Consider the following 23,890-nt stretch of genomic DNA (forward strand, 5'->3'; position numbering starts at 1 on the left):
TCCAGATGTCCAGTGATCTCCTAACAGGCCTACTTCCGGGTATGGCGGCAGTCCTGCAGTGTGGGGCTCAGCCATTCCCAATGTGCCCATATGCCCCTGCAGGATTATGCTTCCATGCTTCAACCCTGTGGCACCATAACAAGCCAGGGGTTCTGCCCTATGTTGTCCCAGGAGAGATACTGCCCCATGCAAGCTCTTTCTCAGTCCTTCCATCACATAGGCGTCCTGGCTGGGTAAGAGCTCCGGCTGTCCATCACACTTTACAACAAATAATCAAAAACACACCTTGAGAGTCCATGCTTTCACTGTCTCATGTAGACTACCACGCATTAGTAAAGTGAGCGCCTAAAACACATTCTGCAAAATTTACTGGAATCCTTCTGCAAAAAAGTGCCATATGACAAGAATTTACACTGCAAAAGATATTGTGCTAAGTCAAGAAGTTGAGAGGGATGGTTTCAAACAACCTTTCAATGCTTTAGACCCAGGATACACACTGCCTAGCCGAGTTACTTCAGTCAAACAGCTCTGGCTAATATGGTCTGCAGGAAAGGGAGAAAAAGTATATACTGTGTATCTCTTCTTCTAATATATGAAGCACAGTAGATACATGTATGTGTGTATGTATGTATGTTTGTTTGTCCACCATACAAATCTGCACCTGGCGTCTGATCGCCACCAAACTGGGGATGGGGCTCCTTTGTGACCAGGAGGAAGTCATGGGGGTATGTTTGGTTGTGGAAAATGTTCGTGGTGAAGTGCAGGGCACCTTTTCACCGACACAACGTTCGGCTCATGTCCCCGTACTTATCGACAAGATGGCCGCACGTTGCAACAGACGTTAACAGCGGTGCCATCTAGCGGCACGTTTGGTCCCTGTGAATCATCTGAAGAAAGGGAAACCAGGCTGTCTGCCAACAGGAGAAGGGCTGCTGATGCAAGAGCGGATGAAACATCTGAAGAAAGGCAAGGCAAGGCTGTCTGCCAGCACAGTACGATTTCAGTGTTGGTCTTTCTGACTGACTGGTGCTATTTGTTCGCTTTCCGACATATTATAAATAAGGTAAATTCATCTCGCTGTGGTGCTTACTCCATATGTTATACCATGTAACACATTATAATTGTTCTGATTTTCGCTAATATGCCCTTGCCACCGAAAAAAGACATAGAATTGGAAGTTCCACTTCCGATGCCAGAAAAAATTCTATTTCAAGGGCGTCTGAAATGCCACAGCAGACAGAATCCAGGCCGGTGATAGATTCCCGGGCAACGGCGGGCACTCCTGCTAGTGTGTATATATAAAAAAAATATATATATATTTTTTTGTGTAGTATTCCTTTTAAGTTGTTACTTACTTACTGCCTTCCAGATAAGCTTATGGTTGATGTTAAAATCCTCTTTCTTGCATAGAAACTATTAAATGACTAAGGCCCTGCTTATCTACAGTATCTGCACTCATCATTTCATACAAACTGGAGTACACCTTACAGTGTCAAGATCTCATACCTTTAAGGATTCTAAGCATTAATAAAAGACCAGTGGAGGCTACACTCTGCACAATCTGCCACCTTTTATAAAAGACTCCCATTCAGCTTGGCTGAAAACCTACTACTTCAGCAGACTCTTATTAATAACCAGTAACGGCGCACTGCACGAATACACTTGACTTGAGCATTCCTAGTTTTCATATGCTTTCTCTGTACGTTTAGCATTCTTTTCCTCAGAGGTTGATGCACTTGCTGCTTCCTGAGCAGCTCTTCTTTTCTCCACTCTAGCAGCCCGCTTCTTCTCTTCTTTCGTCGGCATCTTTTCAAGTTAAAACTAATTAAGTCATTGTATATGTTGCAATTACTTTTCCTTAATTTTTCACTTAAGCTGACACTTACGTGTTTAATCTGCCTCAAGAATGATTTAAAATATGAAGAGGTAGGGGAAGTAATGGCGAAGATTTTAGGAATGAGAACGGCGCCCACACACATGTGCCGCATGTCTGTCCTGCTGGCCGCTGCCGAGAGTTGATTCTACAATATAATAAAAAAAATAAAAAAATAAAAAGAGGAATACGCTTGGAGGTAATCATCACCACGAAAGTGGACAATAGATGTCACGTAGTATATGTGTACCAAATTTCAGGTCAGTTAGTTCAAACAGTTTATGAGCTACAGGTGATATAAAATCCTGGACAGACAAATGAACAGCCAAGATAGCGTATTATATAAGAAGATAAGTTCTGCCCAGATATTATTATATCTGTTCTTATAGCACTCCTTTTTGTTAGTTATTTGTGCAGAAATTTAAAATTGACAATCATGAACTGTTAATGTCTCTTTTCAATTACTTTTCTCTGTATCATGATATAGTCCTTGACGCCATTGCTATACTGTCAAGTTATTTTCTTGCCCATGGGAAAGACACAAAAAATACTTAGTAGCCTTGGAATACAAGAATAAAAGGAATCAATCTTCTTTGACTTTCCAGTAGCGTAGAATGGCCTTGGATCAGTTGGCTGAAGTCTCCAGAGCTGTGTCTGTGTTGGACATTGTTTATATGTCTACATTATAACTGACTAGACCGCCACATGTTTATTTTCAGTAGGCATTCAGCTGACTGGAGATCTTAGTTTCCTCTCGTCAGTCGAAGTGTCACATTTCAATACTAATGTCAATGCATATGTTGTTAAGATGAATATGCCAAACATCTTGAAATTTCTTTGTTTATTTTTACTGTGTGTTTAACCCAGTCTTTATTTTGGTGAATCCATACTCTAAATTGTAAAATTTACACTATCAGTAAATTTGTTGCATTGCATTTGTTGCATTATTGGTTAAGAGAGCTATTCAAAAATAAGTTGAATTAAAGAGCAATCAGGAACATTTATTGGCGAATGATAAACAGTGCAGGATTGGTTGATAACACAAGGTAAAAGCAATGTGCATTCTGACATATCTTTGTAGATGGATCAGTAAAAAGATAAGAAAAGGCTTTACAACCCCTCTATGAGGAAAAAAAAAAATTAAATAATTTTTACTAGAATGCCTTATATTCTTATTCATCTAAAAGTCATCCCTCTAAAACTAAATGTGGACTAATGTGTGCAGTCTGTGAACTATGAGGAACAGTTAAAGAATATTATTAAATGTGTTTAGTTCTTTTTGATGCAATCTTGAATTCATTTTACTCTCTTCTGTTTACAGTGAAAAAGAGAACCTTTCATTTCCGGTAACGTCTATAAAATAAAGGCAAGTGTCCATCTATCTAGGAGCTTCTAGAGGTGGAATATAAATGGGAATAAACTGACTCAGAAGAGACAAGTAATGTGTGATGTGCTATGCAGGTCAGTGTTGCCATTTCAGAGTGGATCCTTCCAGAATCATTGTGTCAGAGTGAAATTCAAACCATTGGATTTTGACATAAAGGAGACTGAGAAGGCATTATGTTTTCAATAAGGTAATATATGAAAATAATTGTAAAAGAAAATCAACGTAACTTCAGACTTCAGTTTGCTGTGCTGTGTTGCTTCACAATTTGTTTTTTCATTGGGTGCTGCTTTGTCCACTTTATAAGTTTAACTTTACTGGCACACGGAAAGAACCAGAAAACGGGAGCACCTTTCAAAAACTGTAACAATAAGCAGCTCGACAGAAGGCTAGTAACCAACTGCATTGGCCAATTGGAGTGAAGGACACTGCTTATGTTTATTTGATTGGTGGGTGTAGTTTATATAAGGTAGATTGACAGAGACCTTTCAACCTGAAGTTCATCCATCTGTAACCTGAAATATTGCTTGCTTCTCTAAGTGTTGTGATTTGAAGAAGATCTTGTAGTTCTCTGAGGGGCATCAGCAAAAAATTTTGAAAGCCAGAATCTCATCCTGCTGCAGCACTCACTGGAAGTGTTGCCTATTCTAAGTAAAGACCTGCGCACTTAATATACTTAGTCATTTTCTTTCTTGGTAGGGGAATTGGATTGGGATGCTGAGGGAAGGCCTTCTATAAAGAAAACTGCAACATTTGGGTGCAAGCACCCCTTGTACAATACAAGGAAGGGAGAATCTCTGACTGCACAGGAGTCTCCTTTCTTTGTATGACATGGAAAACAATAAGAATGTGCACATTAAGGAAGAAGACTGTGAATGGGAATGCATGCAGCATCAGATGAATATTTATAGCATTGAGGAAGAGAAAGATTATAAATTGGGACTAATAAACGTTAAAAGAGAATTTGAGCCAACATCAGATACACGTGACTTGCAGCTAAATGCAATTGTAAACCATGTCAAGGCAGAAGACTTCAAATCAGAGGCTGTCTGTCAACTTGTGTGTCCAGAAGAAGAGCTAACTGGAACAGACTTCACAAAAAGTAGACCTCACTCCTTCCAGAATGATTATGTCCAAGTGAAAACCGAACCTTTGGATTCTGACATAAAGGAGACAGAGAATGCATCATGTTCAGCACATTCTGGAGAAGGTAAGAGATAAAAATAATTGTTAAAAAAATCAATGTGGAGCTCAGTTTGATCTACCAACAGGGTCTCTCTCTGTCTTTCTCACAATTTAGAAATCTGAGCTAATTTTTATTCATGAACTCCAAATTAAAAACTCCAAACTAGTTTTAATTAGCTCTTTTAGATGCTAGACAGGCATGAATGTTAGCTGATTCCCAGGATCAACATTACCCTAAGGAGTTTATTGCCGGAGGTATATTATAATCGTACTCGACCCATTAGTACTATTCAGCAACTCATACAACTAAAAGAAATGTCCCAGAGCTCCAAAAGGAACTTAAGTTTGAGGGATGGTTATTCGACCAAGCCTTGATTAACTCATTTCTTTATCAGCAAATACTACTAGATACTGTAAATGATCTGTGAAACTACCAACAGTTGTATTAAGTAATGAGAGATCAGTCTCGGCAGTAAAGACTATATTCTCCATATAAATGCACAATAGCACAATTAGCAAATTGACTTGGGGATTCTCGATAACATCTCAAAAAAGCTTCTTTAACCTCTGGGGTTCTTCTATTATTATTGGATAAGTCAGTGCTGGAAATGTTATTAGCCTTGATTTACATGGGCAGTGCTCACATCTCCGACATGACACTGGTACAAGCTTATTGCTGCCCCTGCCTTGTTATAGATCAAATACAGAGCAATAATAACACCTCAACAGAGGCCATGGGCCACTGCCTATGCGAACTTCCCCTGAAAAGTCCACACTACCTTAACTGCTCTCCTTCTGAGGATTACCAGATAAACTACCTTTGAAAGAGCCACACACATCTAAAACATTATGAGTATGGCCTAAGCTGGCTCCCTCAGCTTCAATACTTCAGCATGGGCCAGAGGGACACCTGCATTCTTGGGCTTTTTCATTGTTACCCCTGAAAGGGATCCACAGTGCTAAGAGAAGAAGAAGCACCTTAATGAACATTTATGACTCCATGTACTCCAACAAATGTCAGAAGGTTCTCCTTTGTGTTGTCCAGTTTATGTTTGTATTTTCATACTCGTACATTGTCAGGTCAGCTATTTATGTGAAAACCTTGCACGTGAGCTGTATTCACTTATAGATCACTCCATCCATAATGTGCCATCTTGCATGTTCTCCTTTTCCCACGTAAAACTGATAGCTTTGCTGGTATATCTTGACACTTGGCACACATTGTGCCGAACTGCATCATGTGTTACAAGTAAGAACAGACATACTCTTGGATGAGCAGTTATTAATATATTGATGCCCTTTCACATAGTGAAGGTCAAACACCCAACAATTCTGGAATCAAATTTGTTTTTGTTTATGTAAATAATAAATCTGCTGTATATACCTTTGCCTATTTGGAGAAAGATCACACTCGATTGACAGGGAAACAGAGTGTGACTGCTGTTGTGATCTGTTAACTTTTTAAAAGCAATGTTAGAAAAGTCAGTGCTGTCGATCTATTTACATTACTATTCACAGTGATGGAAGTGGGCATTTCCAACAGTAAGTAATAATATCTGAATCAAGACCCCTTGTGAAAGCACTCCACGGAGAAGCACAATTTAAGCAAAGAAAAACATCCTTGTTTCTTGTCACGTGGTGTATTATCTCTATTACCTCCACTGTTGAAAAATGTCTCCCAACCATGTTGTCTTAGAAATTGCAAGATTATGGGATGGCCACCATTGATTATGTTGTAAACAATTAATCTGATGAAGTGTTTTATTGACTAATCTGACAAATTTTATCCATTTTATTTAATGCTTGCTATATTTGAATGTTTATTGAAAAAAAGACATGAAGTCATCTAAACAGTTTTTTTTTGGTTATGAGAGGGGAGATGCTTGTGAAAGGTATATTTAGAATTGCAAGTGAACTTAAAAAAAATGATCACACATTCATTAAAAAATAATTTTCTTGAGACTACATGTGGATTTTTGATTTAGAAGATGTAAATACTTTTGTAAGGGTATTTTGTGTAATTCCAATATGTTTGCCTCAGCCATGTATATTTGACTTAATGTGGCTTAATAATATTGCAAAGTATAAATGATACCACCTGAAAGCTTGTTTCAGGGGATGGTGGATCATATCTCTTAAAGAGTGGATGAAAGTAAAGCTGATGTACTATAATACATTTGAAGCTGTGGTGTATTTAACACCTGGATGCGGAAGATAGATGGTCATTTCCAAAGGGTGGGATTGGACCAAGTGTTTGCCTGGGGGTTTTCCAACCAGGATCCCAAGCTATTTCATTGTGTAATGGGTGCGGCAAAATGCTGTACAAATGCATGCTGTCTGAACTGACCTGATATATTTCAGTGCAAATTCTATATATCATTTCTTTTCAAACCTGTTTCTCAATATTTTGATTTCTTACTGTATGACAATTTCTTTCAAAACTGTGACAAGGAGGGATCACCGATTGTGTGTAAATTAGTCTTTACATTTTTAATGTTCTTTGGCGGGGTTTCTTTTTTTTTTTAAAAAATAAAAAGCCCAATAGATAACATACTTAATAACATAACGAGTACTTTTCTTTTAGATCTACACGATGACAGCTAAAGAGTCTGAATTTGCTGTACCTAGCATCCATTTGCAGAGCCACAGCACCATACATCACCACAGGGCTAGACCCGCAGTTTCTGGACAGAAGTGACATCACCATTGCTAAGCAAGTTGAACACAACGCCTCCATTTCTAGGCATGATCACTATATTCTCGAGCACAAATCAAAGATGGCAGTATTACTATTGTTTTTAATTTTACTTTTTAAAACTATATATTTTGGAAAATGTTTTTCAAAACAGGTTTAAAAGTTAATGTAACATTACATGTATGTAATCTTTGTTCTTTGGCTGATGAGCTAATTATTAATGACTACATCACTGGTTATGGTGCTGTTCAGTTTGCCTTGTAAAAACTGGGGGGCATCAACACTTAATGTTGTGTTGTCATCAAGTTGTGATAAAAAGAATTTTTGCCCACAGTTTAGTCTATTTTCCTGATGAATGGAAAATTCCAGGTACATTAAGACAATATTTTAACATAAATTAAGATCTTTTAAGTTCTGTTTTTTGTTTATTGTATATTTTATAAATTGGATTCATCCATCCATTCATGGGGGGGGGGGGGGCTTTTTTCATGAAACAATCAGCTCACATATTCCTGTTCGGTTAAGAAGTGAAGGTTAAGTTTTTTAATGAGAAGATAATCTAGGGATAAGGCTGAAATTTCTATGCCACTTTATAATAAATTGTCTTCTTTTTTTTTGTCAGTGAATTAGTGTCAGATGATGTTGCTTTTAAGAAAACTGAGCAATTCAAAATCCTTTATCCAAATAATTTTTATTATCTGCTGCAACATTGTTAGTTTATCGCTTAATTTTTGTACGGGTCCATAACCCGCTGAAAGCTTCCAAAGTCATCATCTGAACCTCCGTCTTTTGAAACAGTGGTGACGTCAGTTCCGACGACTCACTTGCTGAGATCAGCCGAAACCTTCCAAAAGTAATTTTCCGAACTCAGTCCTGAAACTGCAGTGACGTCACGTCTGTCCTGCAACTGTAGCCCTAGATCTGTGGTGACATATGTTGCTGTGGTTCTGCAAGTTTATATTATTGTAAATATCTGTTAAATGAAGAATATGATACTCCATTCGAAGTAAAGTTAACACTTTTTAGTCTGTGCATTTTACAGACTACTCAATTGTATTTAGCCAGCTACTGTATTTATCTATGCTACCCAAAGAAATACCATGGCTCCAACTTTCATCTCAACCCTTCTCCCTTACATTAATTTCTCAAGTCAATCAGTTTCACATCAGCACAAGAGCAATTGTCTGATGACTAAGTGAGTTGAAGTGAATTACTTTTGGTACTCTCTTGTCCTAATTATACATTTTGTTTTTATACCATTTCACCTTTAGGTTTCCATGCATAGAACTAGTTCTGCTGTAATATCATCTGTTTTTTACATAATAAATAAACAACATTCTTGTTAATTTTTCCTATTGAAAAAATACTCGCACAGGAGACTTTTGGGTGATATTTATAGGGGCTGTCCTTTGTTGTGGCTTGTTTAGTCGATTAATAAAAAATGATTACATTAATTTTTTGGCCAATAAGTCAATTATACTCAAACAATCCCAACACTGCTACAAGACTGAAAGAAGTTGGTAGGTATTGTGATGTAGTAGTTAAGACTTTGGACTTCGAACCCTGAGGTTGTGGCTTCAAATCCCACTACTGACACTGGGCGACCATGAGCAAATCACCTGACCAGCTTGTGCTCCAATTGGAAAACTAAAAAGAAATGTAACCAATTGTATCATAACTGTTATAAGACGCCTTGGGTAAAGGTGTCAGCCAAATAAGTAAATGTAAACGTGGCACACAGATTCTTCATTCCTCCAATAAGTACTTGCACTTGGGAAATAATAACACCATTGATCATTTGTACAGTTTGGAACTGCCAAAGATTAATGCCCACTGCTCAGATTGGCTACATTGGATCGCAAACAATCCAAGGAAGGCTGTGGTGTGTTGTTAAACTAGCCTCTGATTGGCTGTGATGTACATCCTCCGATTGGCAAATATGGACAGTTATATTTAACAGATTTTATGATATAAACTGTCTTTTTTTTGCCTTTTTTAATTACGTTTACAGATTGCTTAGCCGATGAAAATATTGTGTTATCAAAATCTCTTAAGTTCTCTTCTAAGGTTGCTTCCTGTACTACAGTGTCTCCCATTTTGTATTTTTAATTGATGTTTCTGTTCCCAACATGTAGCAGTGTGCACTTTACTACAGTAAACTGAATTTCCTCTTTGTCTTCTGTTGGTTAACCAAGTTGAGATCCCTACAGCATCTAGTTTTAGAATTAGTCTTGGGTGTGGGACTTTATCAAAGGATTTTTGAAAATGCAAGTAACTGTTGTCTTATGTTTTGTTTTTGTAAACTATTCCAGTTTTGCTGGATCTCCCATGCTGTCACTTGTAATAAGGATTATTAAAATAATATATATTTTTCTTATGTTTGCATATTGCAGAAGTAAGACTTTTTGTTCTGTAATTACATGCACCAATTCTTGAAAATGAAAGTAACTGTCTTCATGTTTTGTTTTTGTAAACTATTCCAGTTCCAGTTTGGCTGGATCTCCCTCTTATAAACACATGCTGGCACAGATATATAATATATTATTTTAATAATCCTTGTTATGTTTTTCTTATTTTTGCATATTGCCTAAGTAAGTCTTTTTTATCTGTAAATACATGGACCAATTTTGTTTTCCTTCTTAATGACTGAAGTCACATTTGCAACTTTCCTGTCCTCTGGTAATTCTCTTTTCCTAAGTAACTGTTCAAATATTCTTAATAAGGGTTCATAAATTACAATTACTACAACTCTGGGAAATACAATTAAAGGGTTTGCTCAGTTAGTACACACAGGTTACATGCAATTTCATAGAAAGTAACATCACCTTTAAGACACAAGTACAACATTCCATTTTTTTCCTTCTCAATGCACATTTTGTGTTAACATGTGTATGCATGTTTGTTTGTTTTTTTTTTGTTTTTTTTTAGCACAGTGGTAAACCAGTTTTTATGCAATATGTAGTGGGAAAATAATTACATCTGGAACTGGATTAACTGGTCACCCACTCTTTCTGAACTTAATGTTTATTTGAGACTGTACATTTTTTATTTCTACAGATTTACAAGAAAGACGGACCGTCTCTCAGTCTTCTTTTTTTGAGGCCTCTCTTCACTGTAGACCACAACAAAATGAAAATGTGAAGAAACTGACATCGGAATCGGAGATTTTGACACCAGCCTCAGTGACTTATAGTTCTCTCGGTGTTGTGAAATTAGCAAGGGTAAGAATAATCCACACTAAACAACAGGTGCACAATTCAAATTCAGCAGCTCTGTATGTTTGCCAAAAGCAGACAAAAACATTTAAAGAAAAATCGAGATCCGAACTTCACAGGGGTAACACACAACAGAAGCCATGCTGTTCTGAATGTGGAAAACAATTCTTTAGCAAAAACAGCCTTGAAAGACACAAACGAATACACACCGGAGAGAAGCCATATTGCTGTAATGAATGTGGGAAACAATTTAACACCAGTGGTCATCTTATTCTCCACACAAGAATTCACACAGGAGAGAGGCCATATTGCTGTTCTGACTGTGGCAAAAAATTCTCAAGGAGTACTTCTCTTCAGGTTCATTCAAGAATGCACACTGGAGAGAAGCCATATTGCTGTAATGAATGTGGGAAACAATTTTACACCAGTGGTCATCTTATTCTCCACACAAGAATTCACACAGGAGAGAAGCCATATTGCTGTTCTGACTGTGGCAAAAAATTCTCAAGTAGTACTTCTCTTCGGGTTCATTCAAGAATGCACACGGGAGAGAAGCCATATTGCTGTTCTGAGTGTGGTAAGCAATTCTCTGCTAATAGCAGTTTTCTGAGACATAAAAGAAATCATAGTGGGGAGAGGCCGTATCACTGTTTGGAATGTAACAAAGAATTTTCTGATATAAGCAAACTTAAGAGTCATGTAAGAATTCACACCGGAGAGAAGCTAAATCACACTTCTGAATGTGGCAAACAAGTTTCTGACAATCTGCAATCTTTTTACTAATACAGGAACTCACAAAGGAGAAATGTCATATAACTGTTCAGAGTGTGGCAAAGGAATTAGCACAAATGGCAAGCTTCAGATCCATTTAAAAATACACACTGGACAGAGGCCATAGTGCTGTTCTGACTGTGGAAAACAATTCTCGAGGAGTGGCAGATTTCAAAAATATAAAAGATTTCATATTGGAGAAAGGCCATATTGGTGTTCAGACACTGGCAAACAGTTCTTTAATACAAGCAATCGTCAGATTCATACAATAATTTACACGAGAAATGCTATACTGCTGTTTTGAATGTGGCAAAGGATTTAGCACAAATGGCAGGCTTCAAGTCCACTTAAGAATACACAATGGAGAGAAACTGTATTGCTGTTCTGACTGTGGCAAAATATTCTCAAGGAGTAGTACTCTTCAGGTCCATTCAAGAGTACACATTGGAGAGAAGCCATATTGCTGTTCTGAGTGTGGTAAACAATTCTGTACGAGTAGAGGCAATGAAAGTAAAACAACTGTCTTTGCTCAGCTTACTGCACTCTGTCTTATGACAGACACCTATGTAAATAACCTGCCATTATAGCAAAACGGCTTTGTCAGCTATTAACCCTTAGTAGCTTGCAAGCAGTTAATTTTTCTTTCACAGTTCCTCCATTTATTTCATTTATTTTTATTTTTGTAAGCTGTCCGTGAAAAAGTTAAAGCATTGGGTGTCGTTTATCTGATCAGCATACTCGGGGACCAGAGATATAAGAAGAAATTGATGTGCCACAAAATAAGTGAAAAGGGAACGGACACGGAAGTACACAACAAAGGAGTAGACCAACAATAAGAAGGATAGTGCCTTCCATAATAGCGAACTGAGTAAGGGACACTTTCCAGTTGAAAAATAGCGAATGAAACCAGTCAAAAATTGACGTATGTGCAGTTGTTACATGATCAATAAATTCTTTTTGGGGCTGCTTTAGCTTGTTAAGGGCCATCATAAAGGTCCCATTAGGAGCAGTATTATTAGGAGTAAAAGTGCAACATTTCTCCCCAAACATGACACATACTCCCCCCTTTTCGGCAAGGAGCATGTCTAAAGCAATGCGATTTTCCCAAGCCATTTTAAATGTGGCATCCAGCTGACTTGCTAGGGTGGTATGTGTTTCAATTGTAAAATTAATGAATCGTTGTTGAGTATAATAAAGATAATTAATCCATTCTGTATTTTTAGTAATGTAGTACCAGGTATTATAGATGAAAAGAAAACTGAAGTCTCGTCTAAAGCTTTAAAATGATGAGGAAAGCCCTTAGGTTGCCTGATAGAACTGAACCAGATTCTGGAGTCTGAATCAGAAGGGAGAGAAGGAAGGGAAAGAGAACGAATGTACCGGTGTGAATAAGTATGATTTGGAAATATAAAAAAGGAATAGAGAGCATAACTCTTGCACATAGTCCAGTCCAATTATGAGGCAGCTATCCCCGTAATGTGGGACCATCTGGTTTGGGTCCACAAATCCAGAAAATATCTGCCAACTTGCGACGCCAAAGAGGACTATTTCATTTATGTTAGGTAGAATGCCCAGAGGGGACTGGGTGGTCTCGTGCCCTGGAACCCCTACAGATTTTATTTTTTTCTCCAGCTTTCTGGAGTTTTTTTTTTTGTTTGTTTTTTCTGTCCTCCCTGGCCATTGGACCTTACTCCTTTTCTATGTTAACTAATGTTGTCTTATTTTAATTTCTTATTTTGTGTTTTATTTTTCTTTTCTTCATTATGTAAAGCACTTTGAGCTACTTTTTGTATGAAAATGTGCTATATAAATAAATGTTGTTGTTGTTGACCCTGGTTCCGCCATGATCTGCACTTATCTCTTTGGACGGTCTCATTACAGCCACTACCAATACAGACGCTCCCTGGGCCGGATATATTACAAATGCTGTGGCAGGGCCCGGTAAAATTTCCTACTGACTCGTTTCCTCCTGTATTTTGAAAACAGTCAAATTTACTGTCTGGAAAATAAGTAACCTGTCCGGCCGGCGGACTCATTTTGGTGATTGGCCACTAAGTAAAATTGTTATAACTACACATCAAAGAAGAGAGAGAATTATTACTTGAACCAGAGCCCATAACGCAAAAGAAAAGAGAACTAGTTTTGCTATGACATAACATAAAAGCTGAACAAATAGTTAGGTTATATGGTAAAGGGACTGCCAAGAGGGTTGGTCATGATGCAGGGCAAGCATAACAAGACATATTATGAATTAACAATGTAGAGTAATTTACCCATTGATAACAGGTATTATCATGAAGATGGTAAGGATTAGACAGATCCAAAAGTGCCAAACTTACATTACAAAAAAGAAAACAGAAAAGCGAGAAATACATAATGTAGAGCAATCAGTTTGCTCCAGTCCACTTTTTTGCAATGGGAAACGTGTGTCCAAGAGAGAAGTCCTTGTACTTTCACAGCATGTGGAGTGCTAAGCAGTACTTGGAATGGTCCTCTCCACCTGGGTTCATGCCAGTGTTTTCGTCCTGTGTCTCTAATGAGGACCCAAGTCCCAATTGGTACAAGTATGTGCAATTCAGGTAACGCAGTTCTCCACGTTTCCCTCACGTGTTCATGTGCTGTCTGTAAGGCATTTCGCAGACCTGAAAGAAAAGATGCAAGATCGTTATTGACTGTATGGAGAATGACTTTACCTTGCAGCAGGCACATTCGCATGGAGCAGCCAGTAAGAATCTCAAAAGGAGAGAGTCCTATCTGACGATGAGTCCTTCCCCGCAGACCAGCCAGAGCCAAAGGCAGCACATCAGGCCAAGATAGGCCTGTTTGTTTACAGATTTTTTTTCTGTTGCCAATTTTAATTTCAAGGTGGAGTTTACACGCTCCACCATCCCTCCACTCTGTGGATGGTATTTACAGTAGTGGCGGACATCAATGTGCAGCCACTGAGAAAGTTCTTGTAACAAAGTATTTACAAAGTGAGTGCCATTATCAGTTTGCAATTTCTTAGGTAAACCCCAACGTGGGATGATTTCTTTAACTAGCGCTTTGGCTACTCACTTGGCAAATGGGTGTCGACATGGAAAAGCTTCCACCCAGCAAGAGAAAACATCAACGATTACCAAACGGTATTAATAGTCATGAGACGGTGTTAGTTCAATAAAATCCATCTGCAGATGTTCAAAAGGGTCCTCCGGCATTGGTGTTACAGCCAGAGTTACCTGCAATCTTTTTCCTACATTAAACCTTGCGTCTCTGAAAGCGTAGTCCAGACCGTGTGCAGCCTTTGCAATACCTGGAAAAGAAGCTTTTGGGAAAAACAGATTTTAGTTAATGGATGCATCCTTTTCAGGTCTTTTTCTGCACCCTGTTTCTGCCACATCTTTATCTCCTTTTCCGTTACTACATATTGTAGAGATAAAACTGCATCCTCGGGTGACACTTGCTCCTCCTCCTTAACTAAGTCAGAATAAACAATGGTAATACCAGCCTCAGGCGAAAAGGATATTGTGCACAATGTGGACGGAAGGATGACTTTGGGGAAATGACCAAGGGTTAAACATGAGCTATTCGGACAAAATAATTTTTCCCTTGTGCCCAGAGAGATGAGGGGAGCGAGTCTAACCAAAAGATTTAAATGTAAACAGCATGGGTGTAAGTGGAGAGGTGGAATATAAATGACAGAGCAATCAAGTTACAGGTACAACAAGTCTGCAATTTTCTTAACAGATCCATCTGGCGTGGACCAAATATTAGGTCCCACATATTCCCAAACCCCCCTTTCCTGACATGCTAATACCCAAGGTCCCACGTCACGCCACTGAAAACGAGCAGATTTAGCAATAGAGACATGTGGGATGGGACCACTACAGAATAAAAGTAGTTGTTGTGACGAAACAGAGACTGCTGCTCCAGCCAGTTCTGCTGAGATATAACAGTTCGTTAGGCAAATAGTCTCTTTTTTGATAGCTCTGGCTATAAAGTCCAAAAGCCAGACTTCGTCAACATGCAGTCCAAACAATTGTACAGTACAGTGAAATGATTTTAAACAATGTAATCCAGATGGAACCCAGGACAGCAAAAACTCTTGTTGTTTTGAGGAAACATGAACAACCCAGGCAGCATAGGAGGATGTAATGGTGGTGGTCAGTGCAAGGGCGGTGTGTTTTTCTGATGTGACTGTCACTCCCGGTTTCGTAAATGAGATGTAAAGGCACAGGTGGGACATCAAGTCTCGTCCTAACACGCTCACTGTGCATTAGAGGGCTGAATAAAAATCGATGGTTTATCGACCACACTTGAAAACATGGCTTGAACAGGAACAGGTGAAGAGAGAGAGAGCCCGAAGACGGTGTTCCCATTCTGAAACTGACTCCCCGTCTTTCTGTTTAGCACGTGTCAATTGGGACCAGTCAGTACTCTTCTTATATATTGCCTTTATTTGTGTTTGTAACTGAGTCCACTGAACATCAAACTGGCCACTGTCAGCCCCCTGTCATCCCAAAGTCTCATTTCATTGCCTTCTCACATCATTTCAGCCTGGACCTAGCTTCCTTCTAAGGACCTGAGTCCATTCTCCGGCATTTGTCTTATACGTGTCATCTAACTGTTTCACCACCGTCACGAACTTCTGTCCCCCTACTTCTTTTGGGTTCGGTAATTCCCGTACCACCTCTTTTAATTTTTACAGGTCCCAGTTTCTATGCACCATCAAGGTGGGACGGTTTTAATCTGTCAGGCTGTTGTGCATTATATCGCGGAGTGAGCACTTGTATTAATGGTGCTTGAAATTCCGTCCTTTCATGGGCATGTTTGACCGTTGGCAGAATTGGGGCTTGTGCGGCATCCCTTTCCCCAGGCCGTATCTTTGTGCCGCACTACTTGCTCGCACCGATCGTAACTGGGGTCGGAGGTGATCTCTACCCTGTCCCTCTTCTTCGTTCCTCTCTGGCTGAAACTCTTCATCATAGAAATCAGGGATATTCTTCTTCTTTTTTATTTATATTATTTACTTATTCTTCCTTCTTTTGTCCGGACTTTTTGGGATGGTCCTTGCTTTATCAAGAACAGCTTTTCTTTTTCTGCCATAATTGTCATGTAGCTTTGCAGTCCCTTCATCGCTTCCAGGACTCTATCTGTAATGATCAATTCCCATCTATCAAACATTTCCATTCCATATGGCTCTCGACTACAGCACCCTCGTGCATTTCTATATACAGTACAATCTTCCTAACTTCCTGTATTTCACTCATATCACCATAGCCTCTACTAGCAGCCTGCCCCCGCTCTGTTTATTCCACCGTTTACATTCTTGTTTAAAATCTAACCCTGTTTACTGTTCCACGTAGCGCCTTGGAGAGCCGCCTTTCTTTCCCTTTGGTACATTTTCCAAAAATTATCCTCCATGCACACCTTGTTTTTTAATACATTCCCCATCTTGACCATCCCAATGTCGCTTCACTCCAAATCCCTTCCTTTCCCAGGATTGCTGTGTGTCGTTTCCTTTAGCGGACTAACAGTCAAGCTGGTTACCACTCATGGTTTCCACGACAGACTTAATCCGTTGAGTCAGAAATATAACCAGACTATCAGAGTGAAGAATCTCGCCCTCCCACTTAACGGTGCTTTCCCCGACTGTGAGGTGCTTACCAACTATCTGTTCTTCCCACTCCCCCCGTTATTATTCCGAGCTTCTAAAAAGACTCCGTCTCGTTCCAGGGAGTGTACTAACTTAACATTTCCAGCACCTCTCCCGGACGGTAAAGCAGTTGTACTCACTGGTCACCGATCTAGTTCCTGTATGCAATTTGCACCTTCACTCAGGTTCTCCAACAGGAGGGGAACTGAGGCTCACGGATTCCAGCCCCGGGGACGAGCCACTCCTAACTTTTCCTGGAGCTGGTCTCACCAGTCATAACTACTTCGCTGGCCCTCTGAGGATCGCTCACTCTGGCTCGGAACCCGGAGCCTGCAGCTGCCACCTGTCCCTGTTCGGGCGCCAAATAATTGTGGAAGTAAAACAAATCCCCCGAGGAAGACAGGACAAGTTCAATCAATTAGATTTTTATTCAGTCACAGATGAGTACGTGGATTCTACGTTGCAAGGCAGAAGAGCAGTTACATTATTGTCTATTGGCTATTTATAATTTCTTCTTCCTCCCCCTTCACATTATTTCTTAAAAATAAACATAATATCGTTTACTTAAGCATTTTGTTTTAGTACGCTAATAGGATATCTGTTCTGATTTTTTTTTCACTGATCAGATAGACCCTAAAGAAGGAAAGGCCATCTTTCCTGTGTCAAATAGATGCGTTCCTAAGAAACTGGAAATTGTCTTTGGTCAGCTTACTGCACCCTGTCTTATGACAGACAGACAGTATGAATAGTTATAGCAAAATGGCTTTGTCAGCTATTAACCCTTAGTTGCTTGCAAGCAGTTAATTTTTCTTTCACAGGAGCATCGTCAGTCCTGGAGGGCTGCAGTGGCTGCAGGTTTTTGTTTTAACCCGGTTGATTAATGAGATGTCAGTTATTACTGTACAATCACTCATTGCTCAAACAACATTTTTCTGCTTCATTGTGCCCAGTCCTGGATCTGTTCCTGCCTTGAGCCCTATGGCTGGGAGAGGCTCCAACACACCCCCACAACCCTGTTCAAGGGAAAGCAGGTTTGACTATGACTGACTGATATTATTTGTCTCACATGTTAAGATTTCTCACCCTTTATTGCTTATTTAGTCGTAAACTGCTGCATTCACTGTTTTCATTTGCTCTTTACTAGCAATAAGATACAAATGACAAAGGAACCAGCAGTTCTCCGTCTAACTTGTTTCCATTTACTCTTGTGTATATTCATCATCCACTATTTAGTTTAATAAAGTAAAAAAGTGAAGGACTGAGAATTTGTGATCAGCCATTTATTCAGACAATTTAAAAGTGGCGTTAAGAACGGCTATTTATAGATTATCATATCCAGTTAAATAGTTATGGAGGTAAAAGTTTCTTATCTATTATTTTAGTGCTCCAGCGAAGGAGGACTCGGTGGTGGGTAAATGTCACTCTGTTCTTTGGTGTCCCTGGTGTGAGTTGTCCCACTGACTTAAAGGCCTGCAAGTCAGAGGGCTTCTGTGGGCTTGAAAAGACACTACACCGAGGTGCTTGTCCGATGCCGCTATATTATCTCCTGCAGCACTTTCAGATTGCAGTGGCCTGATGGCAAAGCACATGCCCAAAGCCACAGCAGAAAGGAAAGATCAGAGTATTGAGTTTAGGAGGTTGTTGGAACAGAAATTATGCATGTAAAGAAATTAACAGAGTGAAGTAGGTGAAATGTCACCATGTAACTCACCTGCATAGGCAAGCGAGCTGCCGGCGAAACATGGTTGATAACGTATGCGTGGGGAAAGGTGGAGGTTTAATATAGGGAGACTGCACCTAATAAGAGGAGGACATAGGGTGCATGACTCGACGTCACTTACTATTGGGGAACCCTGGAAGATGTAAGTAACGATTGACTAGGCAAGAGGGCCAGTGACATAGAACTGAAGTCCAGGCCACCAGGGGTCGTCTTTTGACCAGTCTTCAGCCATGCAGATGATTCTTTACTAGTGAGTTAGTGGTGCAGAGAGAAGAACATTTAAGTTTTCAACTATTAGTCAGGATAGTTTTCTTCTGATTTGTGTATATTTTTGGGTGGAAGTAATCTGTGTTTGTTGGTGTTCATTTTTTCATTAAACATTGGAACACGCTGAACAATAGCATTACACATGGAGACATTTCCTTCATGCTGCCCAGGGACTTTGACAATGGCACAGTTGCCAATGATGTTACTCCTCGTACTTCATCAATGAGGATATATTCATAGGGAACAGACAAAAGGCACACATACAGAAAGACTCAGGCACATAGTGTGGTAGAAATCAACATCTTTAATTAAATAAAGAAACGTATCCTCTAGTAGGACAAGTCTGATATAAATTGTTTGAGTCAGAAACCAGGCAGGAGGGAAACTGTTAATTGCATCATTTATTGCCGGCGGAGTGGTGGCTCTGAGGCTAAGGATCTGCGCTGGTATCCCGAAGGTTGCCGGTTCGAATCCCCGTCACTGCCAAAAGAGATCCTACTCTGCTGGGCCCTTGAGCAAGGCCCTTAACCTGTAATTGCTCCAGGGGGCGCTGTACAATGGCTGACCCTGCGCTCTGACCCCAAGGGGTATGCGAAAACTAACAAACACTGTTGTAAGTCGCTCTGGATAAGAGCGTCTGCTAAATGATGTAAATGTAAATATTACTATTCAGCAAATGCTTGAACAGGAAGCATTCTTTATAACAGTTAGTTACAGCATGATAAGAAGGATCAAATTATTATGGGTATAGGTCTACTTTATAAGCAATTGAATTTACATAACTGTCAATGCATATACTTACTCTGGTTGGTTCATCATCTTACACCCAAATGACTTGTATAAAATCTTCCTCCTCTTTCAGCTGTTCCCGTTAGACGTTGCCACAGCGGATCATCTTCTTCCATATCTGTCTGTCCTCTGCATCTTTTTCTGTTACACCCATCACCTTCATGTCCTCTCTCACCACATCTATAAAACTTCTCTTAGGCCTTCCTCTTTTCCTCTTGCCTGGCAGCTCTATCCTTAGCATCCTTCTCCCAATATACTCAGCATCTCTCCTCTGCACATGTCCAAATCAATGCAATCTCGCCTCTCTGACATTGTCTCCCAACCGTCCAACTTGAGGTGACCCTCTAATGTACTCATTTCTAATCCTATCCATCCTCGTCACACCCAGTGTAAATCTTAGCATCTTTAACTCTGCCACCTCCAGTTCTGTCTCCTGCTTTCTGGTCAGTACCACCTTCTCCAACCCATATAACATAGCTGGTCTCACTACCGTCCTGTAGACCTTCCCTATCACTCTTGCTGATACCCTTCTGTCTCAAATCACTCCTGACACTCTTCTCCACCCATTCCACCCTGCCTGCACTCTCTTTTTCACCTCTCTTCCACAATCTCCATTACTCTGTACTGTTGATCCCAAGTATTTAAATTCATCCACCTTCGCCAACTCTACTCCCTGCATCCTCACCATTCCACTGACCTCCCTGTCATTTACACACATGTATTCTGTCTTGTTCCTACTGACCTTCATTCCTCTCCTCTCTAGAGCATATCTCCTCCTCTCCATGGTCTCCTCAACCTGCTCCCTACTATCTCTACAGATCACAATGTCATCAGCAAACATCATTGTCCATGGGGACTCCTGTCTAATCTCGTCTGTCAACCTGTTCCTCACCTCTGCAAATAGGAAAGGACTCAGAGCTGATCCTGATGTAATCCCACCTCCACCTTGAATACATCCATCACTCCTACCGCAGACCTCATCACGTTAACACTTCCCTCCTACATATCATGTACAACTCTTACATACTTCTCTGCCACTCCTAACTTCCTCATACAATACCACAGCTCCTCTCGAGGCACCCTGTCATATGCTTTCTCCAGGTCCACAAAGACGCAATGCAACTCCTTCTAACCTTCTCTTTACTTACCCATCAACATCCTCAGAGCAAATATCACACCTGTGGTGCTCTTTCTTGGCATGAAACCATACTGCTGCTCACTAATCATCACCTCCCTTCTTAACCGAGCTTCCACTACTCTTTCCCATAACTTCATGCTGTGGCTCATCAATTTTATCCCCCTGTAGTTACTACAGTCCTGCACATCTCCCTTATTCTTTAATATCGGCACCAGTACACTTCTTCTCCATTCCTCAGGCATCCTCTCACTTCCAAGATTCCATTAAACAATCTGGTTAAAAACTCCATTGCCATCTCTCCTAAACACCTCCATGCTTCCACAGGTATGTCATCTGGACCGACAGCTTTTCCATTCTTCATCCTCTTCATAGCTGTCCTTACTTCTTCCTTGCTAATAGTAATTCTGCTCCTCAACACCACAAAAATGAAAGAGCTTGTTATTGACTTTAGAAAAAACAAAACTGACATCCAGCCACTCATCATTGGCAGGACCTGTGTGGAGAGGGTCCCGGTGTTCAGGTTTCTGGGCATTGAGCTGGAGGATGACCTGACCTGGAGTGCCAGTACCAAGGAGCTGGTGAAGAAGGTGCAGCAAAGACTGTATTTTCTGAGAATTCTCAGAAAGAACCATCTCCCCAAAAATCTGCTCCTTGCCTTTTATCACTGTTCCATCAATTGTGTTCTCACGTAATGACTGTGTGTGTGGTACAGCAGCTGCACCTCCTCAGAAAGGAAAGCACTCCACAGGGTCGTCAGGACAGCGGAGAGAACAATTGGTTGTACCTTCCCCACTCTGGAACAACTCTACACCTCCTGATGCCACAAAAAAGTAATAAAACTTTCACAGGATTCATCACATCCCGGTCATTGCCTCTTCCAGCTTTTGCCAATGAAAACCAGGAAAAACCGCCTTAAAAACAGCTTTCCAAAAGCAATCATGGCCCTGAATTCAGAATAAAACTGCTCCATATCATTCTCCCAATGTGCAATATAGACCTTAGGTCAACCAGTGCTTTTATTAATATTCAGTTTGTTATTATTTTCTCTCTTTTTGTCTTTTAACTCTTAAGCCTCACACTGAGTCGACTGCACCTTCAATTTCGTTGTTCCTTTGTAAAAGTGACAATGACAATAAAGATCTATTTATGTATCTAATTCTTTTTTGTTGAAAAAGTACAATTTATTTCTATAAAACTGGTTGGAAACATTAGGTATTTTCATTATGGTAAAATAATATCGAACTAAAATGAATATACTGTAATGTCAAGATGTGAATCGGCAGGCACAGTTCAGATCGAGCCGTGCCGTAAAGTGCATTTTTTTGTTTTTTTCATTAAGCACATGCGGTGTGTGTCACTAAATGGTTCCTGTTGTCGGCCCGATCCGTGCGTGCGTATTCAAAGGCCATGTCATCAGACACTTTACGGTACTGCCCAATCTGTTTAACACATGCGTGAACACTTTAGGGCATGTTAGGCTTCAAAACGCCTGCGCACACAAATCGGGCAGGCATACACATAGACATATATAGATAGACGCCGCATTCACTGTGTTGCCCAGTTGACACGGTAAGTCAGCGCATACGCCATATTGCGAGTGGCAAAAGTGCCATTTAAACAAATACAGGTAAACGTGGAAACCGGGTTTTCTGTTGAAAAAACAATAACATTTAAAACAGTATAATTTGCATACAAGAGATTTTGGTGAATCGTTTAAATGTAATTATTTATATCCATTTATACACTAATAATGGCAATTATTAAATAATAATAATATATTATTATTATTATTATTATTAAATACTTCCTCCCATATAAGTACATTTCTCGGACAACCTTCACCATCTTCAAAACATTTCTAGACTTTTTCCTGTTGTTATGCAACACAGTACTGAAGTATTGATTAATGCCCTACTCACCTCACGTATAGATTACTGTAACGCTATTCTATCTGGCATCCCACAAACACTTATCCATCTCTTACAACTTCTTCAAAATTCTGCTGCCAGGATAATAACCTGCTGTTCTAAATGCACTGAACATATTACACCTATTCTCTCTCAACTTCACTGGCTCCCTGTTAACTACAGAATACAATACACAATACTGCCCTTAACATTTGAAGCTCTCCACAACCTCACTGATCTCCTACACACTTACACTCCTCTCACTCACTCAGATCCTCATCTGCAGCTCGACTTTCTGTACCGCACATCAAACTCAGTTCTATGAGAGCTCAAGCGTCTCTCATAGTGCTCCTCAACTCTCATATACGTCAGCTCGATTCAATAACACATTTTAAAACTGCCCTCAAAACTTATCTTTTCAAACTGGCATACCAATTGTGAATTTTGCACTGTTACTGCCAGTTATCTTTGTGAAATGATACACTCAATGACAAAAATAAACAATTTTATTGTATACAAATTGGCTTAATAATTACTAAAAACATTTCACTCATTCCTCTCTCAATCTCTTTCACACACACACACGCGCACACACATACAATGTGGTTACTTAAATATATACAGGATAGGATCAAAAATCCTTGAAACATAACTGTCTTACGTAGCTTTTTCTGTGTGTTGCCACTCAGTAATTTGAGAGTATTCAGTCTGGCAATATGGTGCAGCCTTAGTTTGTGGAAGACAGACACAACTAAAGACATGAGCATAAAATGATGGTTGTCAATTTCAAACTGTGTTTCCTCAATGTGCTCCTTGAGAAAAAACACATCATCTGATCCAATCTCAGCCCGAACAAACTGATTGATCAAACATACACTGACAGCTTGTCCTAATGTCGACTGTCGGATAACACGCTCAGCTACTTTGACCACCTTGACTGTACCCTCAGAAGGAATCATCAAACCTCCTTTGTTTTTTAATGTGAGCAAGTGGTAGCTTTGATCATATGATGCCGGAACAACATCTTTTACCAAACTAGCACGGCATACATCACAGGACAGCTTTCTCAAAATCCCATCTAAGGGCTACCTCCCACTGCTTCCTGAGGTGGATTTCTTTGGGAAACTTTCAAAGTTTGAGAAATGCTAACAGCTAACAACAATCTGCATAGTTAGTGACTAAATACGTTTAGGTAAAACGTTGTTTGGAGGCTCACTTGAGCACATAAATGCATAGCTTTGCTATCTTAGCTAAAGTTAAGATTATAAAACGGGTTTTTCTAATGGTCAAATATAACCAAAACAATTGTTC

At 39.7% G+C, this 23,890-nt stretch overlaps 1 protein-coding gene across 1 annotated transcript in view; it reads left to right on the forward strand.

Moving 5' to 3' along the window:
* Nucleotides 1-23,890, forward strand: part of LOC114664744 (zinc finger protein 345-like) — a 292,505-nt gene that overhangs the window by 31,733 nt on the left and 236,882 nt on the right. The window lies entirely within an intron of this gene.

The sequence above is a fragment of the Erpetoichthys calabaricus genome, chromosome 1 (assembly GCF_900747795.2).
Source record: "Erpetoichthys calabaricus chromosome 1, fErpCal1.3, whole genome shotgun sequence".
Taxonomy (NCBI): domain Eukaryota; kingdom Metazoa; phylum Chordata; class Cladistia; order Polypteriformes; family Polypteridae; genus Erpetoichthys; species Erpetoichthys calabaricus.